The sequence below is a fragment of the Rhincodon typus genome, chromosome 36 (assembly GCF_021869965.1).
Source record: "Rhincodon typus isolate 14 chromosome 36, sRhiTyp1.1, whole genome shotgun sequence".
Taxonomy (NCBI): Eukaryota; Metazoa; Chordata; class Chondrichthyes; order Orectolobiformes; family Rhincodontidae; genus Rhincodon; species Rhincodon typus.
In genome coordinates, this window is record NC_063367.1 from 19556467 (window position 1) to 19564184 (window position 7718).

The 7718-nt window shown below is 41.8% G+C and overlaps 1 non-coding gene across 1 annotated transcript; it reads left to right on the top strand.

Annotated features, from left to right (window-relative positions):
* The first annotated feature begins 5282 nt into the window (after nt 1–5282).
* trnav-cac lies at nt 5283–5355 on the top strand. The gene has a single exon. It is a non-coding gene; the product is annotated as a tRNA-Val (tRNA).
* The last annotated feature ends 2363 nt before the right edge of the window (nt 5356–7718 follow it).

The window sequence follows — 7718 nt, forward strand, 5'->3', positions numbered from 1 at the left end:
GTGGCCACAGTAGTCACCTGATCACAGACCAAGGCAAGTTTTTAAAGACCTGCACTGGAATGATCATTTTCATCTGAAGACACTGAAACCAGACAACTGAGTTGCTGTCAAGGAATTAGCATCCCTTGTTTTAATGCACACGTATGAGAATTTCACACATTGGGAAATTAAAGATTAGATTGCTAGCTAGCCAGCCATTAAATGTAATGGGACTAGACTCAGGAATACATATTGAACTGTATTTCAACAACTTCTTTTGAACAGCAAAGAGAGAGAAAAATTGATTTGTAAAGAAGAACTGGAAGGTTTTCTCTCTCATCCTTTGGACAGCATCCAGCAAAAAAAGCAAATTGGGAAAACAAACATTCAGCAAAAATTCAAAGATATCAGCATCAGCACCCAGTGGTTTCATGAGAAGAACCTCAAGGATGCTGCAGTCTTTTAAACTGTTTAACCTTTATTCTCTTGTCTATACTAGACACCATCCTTTTTAAACTTACTATCTGTGTATGTTTGATGTTGTGCTTTTGTAATTTCTTTTCTCAGGGTTCGTAGGCAATAAAATATATCTTTCTTCCATTCAAGAAAACCTTGACAATTAGCTGCTTCAATTTCACAGCATTACAGAATATGTTATGTCACAGAAGGACGCCATTCAGCCCATTGTGTCTGCACTGGTTCCTCAAATGAGTATCATTACCTAGTGTCAATCTCCTGTCTTTCCCCATACGCTTGCACATTATTTCCATCCAAATAATCATTCAATATCCTCTTGAATGCCTCAATCAAACTTGCCTTGACCACACATCCAGGCAGTACATTCCAGTCTGTAACTATTTGTTGTGTGTCGTACTTGTTTCTTTTGCAAATTACTTTAAATCTGTGCTGTCTAGTTCTTGACCCTTTTATAAGCTGGAGGAGTTTCTCTGTATCTACTCCAAACAGCCCCCTCATGACTTTGAAAATCTCCATCACATTTCCTCTTAGCCTTTTTTCAGCAAGGAGAACAGTACCAATCTCTTCAATCAGTCCTTTGAGCTGGAGTTTCTCATTCCTGGAATCATTTTTCTAAAATCACTTCTACACTCTTTCCTATAACGTGGTGCCCAGAACTTCACACAAAACTCCAGCTGAGGTCTAACAAGTGGGTTTCCTCCAGGTGCTCCAGTTTCCTCCCACAGTCCAAAGATGTGCGGCTTACATGAATTGGCCATGGGAAATACAGGGTGACAGGGATAGGGTAGGGGTGTGGGTCCAAGTGGGAAGCTCTTTAGAGGGTCAGTGTGGACTCGATAATCCAAATGGCCTGCCTCCACACTGTGGGGATTCTATGATTCTATACAGAAGCATCTTGCACAAGTTCAGCATCACTTCCTTGTTCTTGTACACTATGCCCCTAATAAGAAAGACAAGAGCGCCATATCCTTTACTAATTGCTTTCTCAACCTGTCCTCATCTTCACTGGTTTAAATCTATAATTTCAAATTTAAACTTTAAATCTCCTGGTTTACTAATGCCTTTTCAGGAAGAACATCTGCCCTCTTTAGCTGTTCTGGCCTACATGTGCCTCCAGAAATTCACGAAGACTGCTTAACAGCACCTTCCAAGCCCATGATTTCTGCCATCAAGAAGGACAAGCACAGAAAATACATGGGAACACCATCTCTTGCAAACGCCAACCACCTCCCCTTCCATGCTGCTCGCAAGCCTGACTTTAATGCTGCTAGGTTAAAATCCTGGAACTCTCTCCCTGATTACAAGAATTACAAGTATTGGTTGTTCTGGTAAGACTATGGCAACACGACACAAGTGTCCCTACCTTCTGCTCCCGGAGGCCCAGGTTCAAGTCTCACTTGTTCCAAAGGTATGTAATAACATCTCTGAACAAATTAATTGGTGGCATGGTAGCTCATTGGTTAGCATTGCTGCCTCACAGCACCAGACACCCAGGTTTGTTTCCAGCCTCAGATGACTGTCTGTATGGAGTTTGCATGTTCTCCCTGTGGCTGTGCTGGGTTTCCTCCAGGTGCTCCTGTTTCATCTCACAGTTCAAAAATGTGCAGGTTAGGTGGGTTAGCAATGGGGGATACAGGGATGAGGGTGGGTCTGTGTGGAATGCTCTTTGGAGGGTCAGAATGGGCTGAATGGCCTGTTTCCACACTGTAGGGATTATATGATTCCTCTGATTCTTTATGTCAGTTTCAGAATTTCTAGTTTGTGAGCTCCAGCTGCCTCCTCTTCACTCATCCCCATCAGGATGGTCTCAGGGTTCTCTGCTTCTTCCTGAACCCCACCAAACTCATCCTCACTCTGAACAACTTCTGTTTTAACTCCTCTCATTTTCTTCAGGTCAAAGGTGTCACAATGGGTACTCATATGAGCCCCAGTTATTCATGTCACTTTGTGGGGTACATGGAACTTCCTTGTTCCAGTCTTACTCCAGCCCCCACCCACAGCTTTTTCTCTGGTATGTTGATGACATGTTGGTATAGCTTCCCTCTCTTGCTCAAAATTGGAAAAGTTTATCCATTTTGATTCCAATTTCCATCCCACTCTCACCTTCACCTGGTGCATCTCTGACTCCTCCCTTTCCTCCCTCAATGTTTCTGTTTTCATTTCTGGGGATAGGCTGGCCACCAGTACCCACTACAAACCCACTAATTCTCACAGTTACCTTAACTATACATCCTCACCCTCTCCTTCCTGTAAAGACTCTATTCCATTCTCCCAGTTAATACCTGAAACATTGACTGCTCCTTTCCTCCAGATGCTACTTGACCTGCTGTGTTCTTACAGCCTCCTGGCTCTCTACTTTGGATTCCAGAATCTTCAGTTTTTTTGCCTCCATCTCATCTCAACTGTTGATGCCAACTTCAATGACAGGCCTCCAAAATATCCACCTTCTTCCTCAAACAAGGATTCTCCAGCATAGTAATTGACAGGGCCCCTAGTTGGGTCTGACCCATCTCCTGCACTTCAGTCCTCACCCCATCTCTTCCCACCCACAACAACGATAGGGTCCCCCTTGTCCTCACCTACCATCCTATCAGCATCCACAGCCAGAGGATCATTAGCCACCATTTCTGCCACCTCGAGCGGGATGCCACCACCAGACACCTATTCCCCTTCCTCCCCTGTCAGCCTTCCGCAAGGACTGTTTTTGTTTGGTAATGGATCAAGGGTTATGGGGAGAAGGCAGGAGAATGGGGTTGACAAATACATCTGCCATAATTGAATAGCAAAACAGACTCAATGGGCTGAATTCCCTAATTCTGCTCCTATATCTTATGGCCTTGTAGTCACAATATAAACTGATATCAAAATTTTATTTAATAATTTTGTGAAGCAATTTGGGACATTTTGATACACCAAATACGTAAGATGAATGCAATTTGCCATAGCTTTTCTTTATTCATTTGTTCATGAGCATTTATTGCCCATTCCTAATTGCCCAGAGGATAGCTAAGAGTCAACCACATTTCTGTTTGTCTCGAGTCACATGTAGCCCAGACCAGGTTAAAAACATGAGTGAGATAGATGGGTTTTCCTAATGGTTTTATGGTCGTCATTTGACTCTTCTAGATTTGAATTCAAATTTCAACATCTGCATTAGTTTCTGCAATTTCAACATTACCTGGGTCGCTGGATTAATAATATCACTGGGCCATTACCATGGCAGGTACAGGCAGTCCCTGGGTTACAAACGTTACAAACTCCTGTTCTGGAGTCCATTTGCAAATCAATTTGTACACCTTGTAGGAACACGACACAGGGCAATAAAAAGCTGCCATTCACAAGGACAAAAAATTGTTCTTATATCAGGTATTTACAATTACATTCCTTTATGAGATCTCAAGTACAAGTAAATCAGACACTTCTAAATCAGGAACATACTAAATATGGAGTTAGTCCACAGATCAGCCATGATCTCAGTGAATAGCAGAACAGCCTTGAGGGACTGAATGGCCTACTCCTGATTGTTTCTCTCTGGTTTAGTCCAAGATGGCAGCGGCAGAGTTGGCAGTGTCTAGGCTTCTGTGTTCGGGCTTGTCTTCTTCATCCGCTTTTTTTTCTTCATCCTTCTTCTTTCTCAAACTTAGTTGATAAAGAGAGGTCTTTGGTAGGAACGTGGCTTCGGTGGGCTCTGAAGCGGTGGCAGCTTCATCAGAGGCAGCGTGGCTTCACAGTCTGTCAGCATGTAAAGCCTGGAGCAGGACTCTTGCTTCTGTGTCGTGTGGGTCCCTGGCAGCGGCATGGCGTGGGCTGGGAAGCCCAGAGCGGGACTGTAGCAGTACAGGAAAGGTTGCATTCTCTTTAGGTTATCTATTTAAAATTTGTTGTACATTAATGTGAATGGCGCCTATGCATGGCAACAGTACACACTTTTCACTGTATTTTATATTGAATACATGTGACAATAAATGATTCAACTCCTGTTCGGACATTTCTGAATAAACTAACCACTGGGTGGACAGGCTGAAATTATATTTCCAGAGAGTTCAGGCACCTTCTGAAGAGAACCAGGAGTGAAGGTGGCAGACTTTTTAAAACAAAACTAAGAGGCATCAGGTCCAAGAGCCCTTTATCCGTGAGCAACGCCGTTCCGTCCAGGAGGTTTTGAAGGTCCCGCTCAGTGAACCCGTTTCAAAAACAATTTCAAACGGTCCCGCCTCAACCAGCAGCGCGTGAGTCCCGCCCAGCCCTAGGACCCGCCCACCCCCAATAATTATTGGTTGGTCAAGTTGTCAATCATAGATTCATCAGTCTCCATTGGCTTATCTCTTTGTCAATCAAAACCAGGTTAATTGGCGGGGGGTTGCACCGTCCCGTCAAAACTTTTGAGTTTTTAAATTTTTTTAAGTGATTAAAAAAACGGTCGTTTCTGTCCTTCACCCTTCACGTGAAATGAAGAGAATCTCCGTTCTTTGACGGCGGAGAGTGGAAACCAACACGACGGGACGGAAAACCTCGTTTCTGTATCGTGCATGTTAGATTTTTATTATATATACTTCTGAGGTAAAATAATGCCTTTTAAACGGTTGCACAACGACGGTTGAACGTTAATAAACAAAAAAAAACTATCTTCAGCAAAGACCTTTACCTCGGTGAGAGCTTTTTGCTTGCCGTCCGGATGGTGGAATATGTTCCCCCTTTTTCATCCGCGAGGTGATTATCGCCGGGATTGAGGAAAATAAAAACTGATATTAAACCCAATTCATCGAAATATAAACGTTGATCAATGAAGTCTTGAAAGAGCCTGGCTATAAGTCGTAGACAGACAGGTTTCCGTAGTGTAGTGGTTATCACGTTCGCCTCACACGCGAAAGGTCCCCGGTTCGACCCCGGGCGGAAACACCATTTTTTGAAAAAAAAAGGTTCATTTTAATTGCAAAAATCAAAATTGATTTGACCCGTCAGACAAAATAATTGTTGTTGTATTGATTTCTTTCAGTCTTGGAAAAAAAAATCTTAAAGCATCATTTGATCTGATGCAAGGAAGGTACTTTACCACTCAGCCAAGTCGTGAGGGTCCAGAATGCATTGCCTGCAACTGTGGTAGAGGCAAGTTTCAATTAAGGCATTCAACCCAGGGCATGCAACGATCATTTGAATTAAAAATGCAAAACGCAGGGATAGGAAGTGGAAAAGCAGGAGATTGGCACTTGGTAACTATGCTTATTTGAAGGGCTGTCGCAGACACGATGGGCCGAATGGCCTCTTCCTCCCCACTAAGATTTCTTTGATTTGCAGAATAGAGTGCGCAAGACGTTTTCAAACTTTAAAGATTAACTCAAGCACCTCATACTTTTTGGAAAACTAAGGTCTATATAAACATGATGAATTTTAACAAGTTTCTGAAACTTAAAAACCAAATTCACGCGCTTGTAGACAGATTTTCGGTTCTCTTGTTGAATTGGTGTTTACTTTAAATCATTGTTCATGAGCGTATTTAATTGCTGTACATACCCACAAGTCATCTACTTGTGAAATTAGATCAGTATTTCTTTGTAAATGTTAAAATATTTTGCATATGTTATAGTACACAAGAAACAGTGCAACAGGCAATAACTTTTGCATGGTTAGGTGTGTAAGATTCATTTTTGATTGAGTAATTTTAAGATATTGTGATTTTAGTACATTGTTTTATCACTTATTACAGATATTGCTATACATTTTTGGATTTTTACAACTGCTGAAGATGTACAAGGGATCTACAAGAGAGCTAATGATTATGGAAAATAGACAGGAAAGGGAAATTAAGTCCATAATCAGATCAGCCAGTATCCTATTGAATGGAATGAGCTGCCAGAGGAAGTAGTAGAGGCTGGTACAATTACAACATTTAAAAGACATCTGGATGGGTATATGGATAGGAAGGGTTTAAAGGGATGTGGGCCAAATGCTGGCAAATGGGACTAGATTTATTTAGGATATCTGGTTGGCACCGACGAGTTGGACTGCAGGGTGTGTTTCTGTGCTGCATATCTCTATGACTCTAGAAATAGTTTTGATGGGCCAAATGGCGTCTTCCTGCTCCCACTTCCTGTGTAAATCACCAGGCCCAAATGTTTGAGGACTTGCATTAAGTCAGGAGATAACAGGATTTAATCTCCAACACAAAGAACAGCTTCTTCCCCACTGTTATCAGACTTAGGAATGGATCTCTCTTAGATTAGAGTTGATCTTTCTCTGCACCTTCACTGTAGCTGTAACACTATGCTTTGCATTCTGTTTTATTACCATAGTGTACTTATGTAAGGTATGATTTGTCTGGTTAGCACGCAAAACAATACTTTTCATTATATCTCGGTATATGTGACAATAATGAATCAAATCAAAATGAAATTAAATTATATCAAAGGAGTGAATCACATAAACCACAGTTCATACTGGCTTGTAATGCATTTTGTTGTGGATCGAACCAATGTGAATGACTGATTTATAATATGATGAGGATGAGATTGTTTTATGTTACCTGTTTTTCCCTTACCCTTTAACTTGTCACTGTCCAGGTGCACATGGGAAAAGCGATAACCAGAGATCTGGGGAGAGGGCCATGTAGTTCAGCTGCTATATCCATAGAATATTGTCCCTGCTCTTTCGGAGCATGTATGACAGCCACGCAGTGAACATTTTGCGCTTAGGAAACTCCCATTCTTGGTGAGTGCACCTGTGAACACATTCTCCAGGAAAATCTTGTTATTTGGACATGTGTTGCCAATCACTGCCACCATTGTCATTTCTTTATTGGGCCTACAGGGCCTATGTCATCTGAAGTGGTAGAAAAAAACAAATAGGAAGTTGAAAGAGGCCCTTAAACAAGTTGTAGTTTATTGCATGACAGCAATTAGGTACAATTTACATTAATATGGTAAACATTATTCCTCATACTTTTGCGAAACTTAGGATAACAGGTCTGTCCCTGAGATAATCTCCCTTTCTCCACCCAAGTCCTTATGATATCAACAGATTGGGTGGAGTTTAATGCAGTCTGCAGCATTAACCTTCTAAAAACCTTTAAATAAAATATGCACCCCAGAACGTTTCAATATAGAGTTGACCTGAGATCTGCTTGACACCACCACATGAACTAGTTTGGTGACACTCTGGATGTTATCATGAAGAGCTTTGGCACCAGCTCCTTTGATTCTCCTACCTCTGCCAGACATCATTCTTCACAGAGAACTCGACCAAAGTCAGCCAGCAGCTGTAGAACT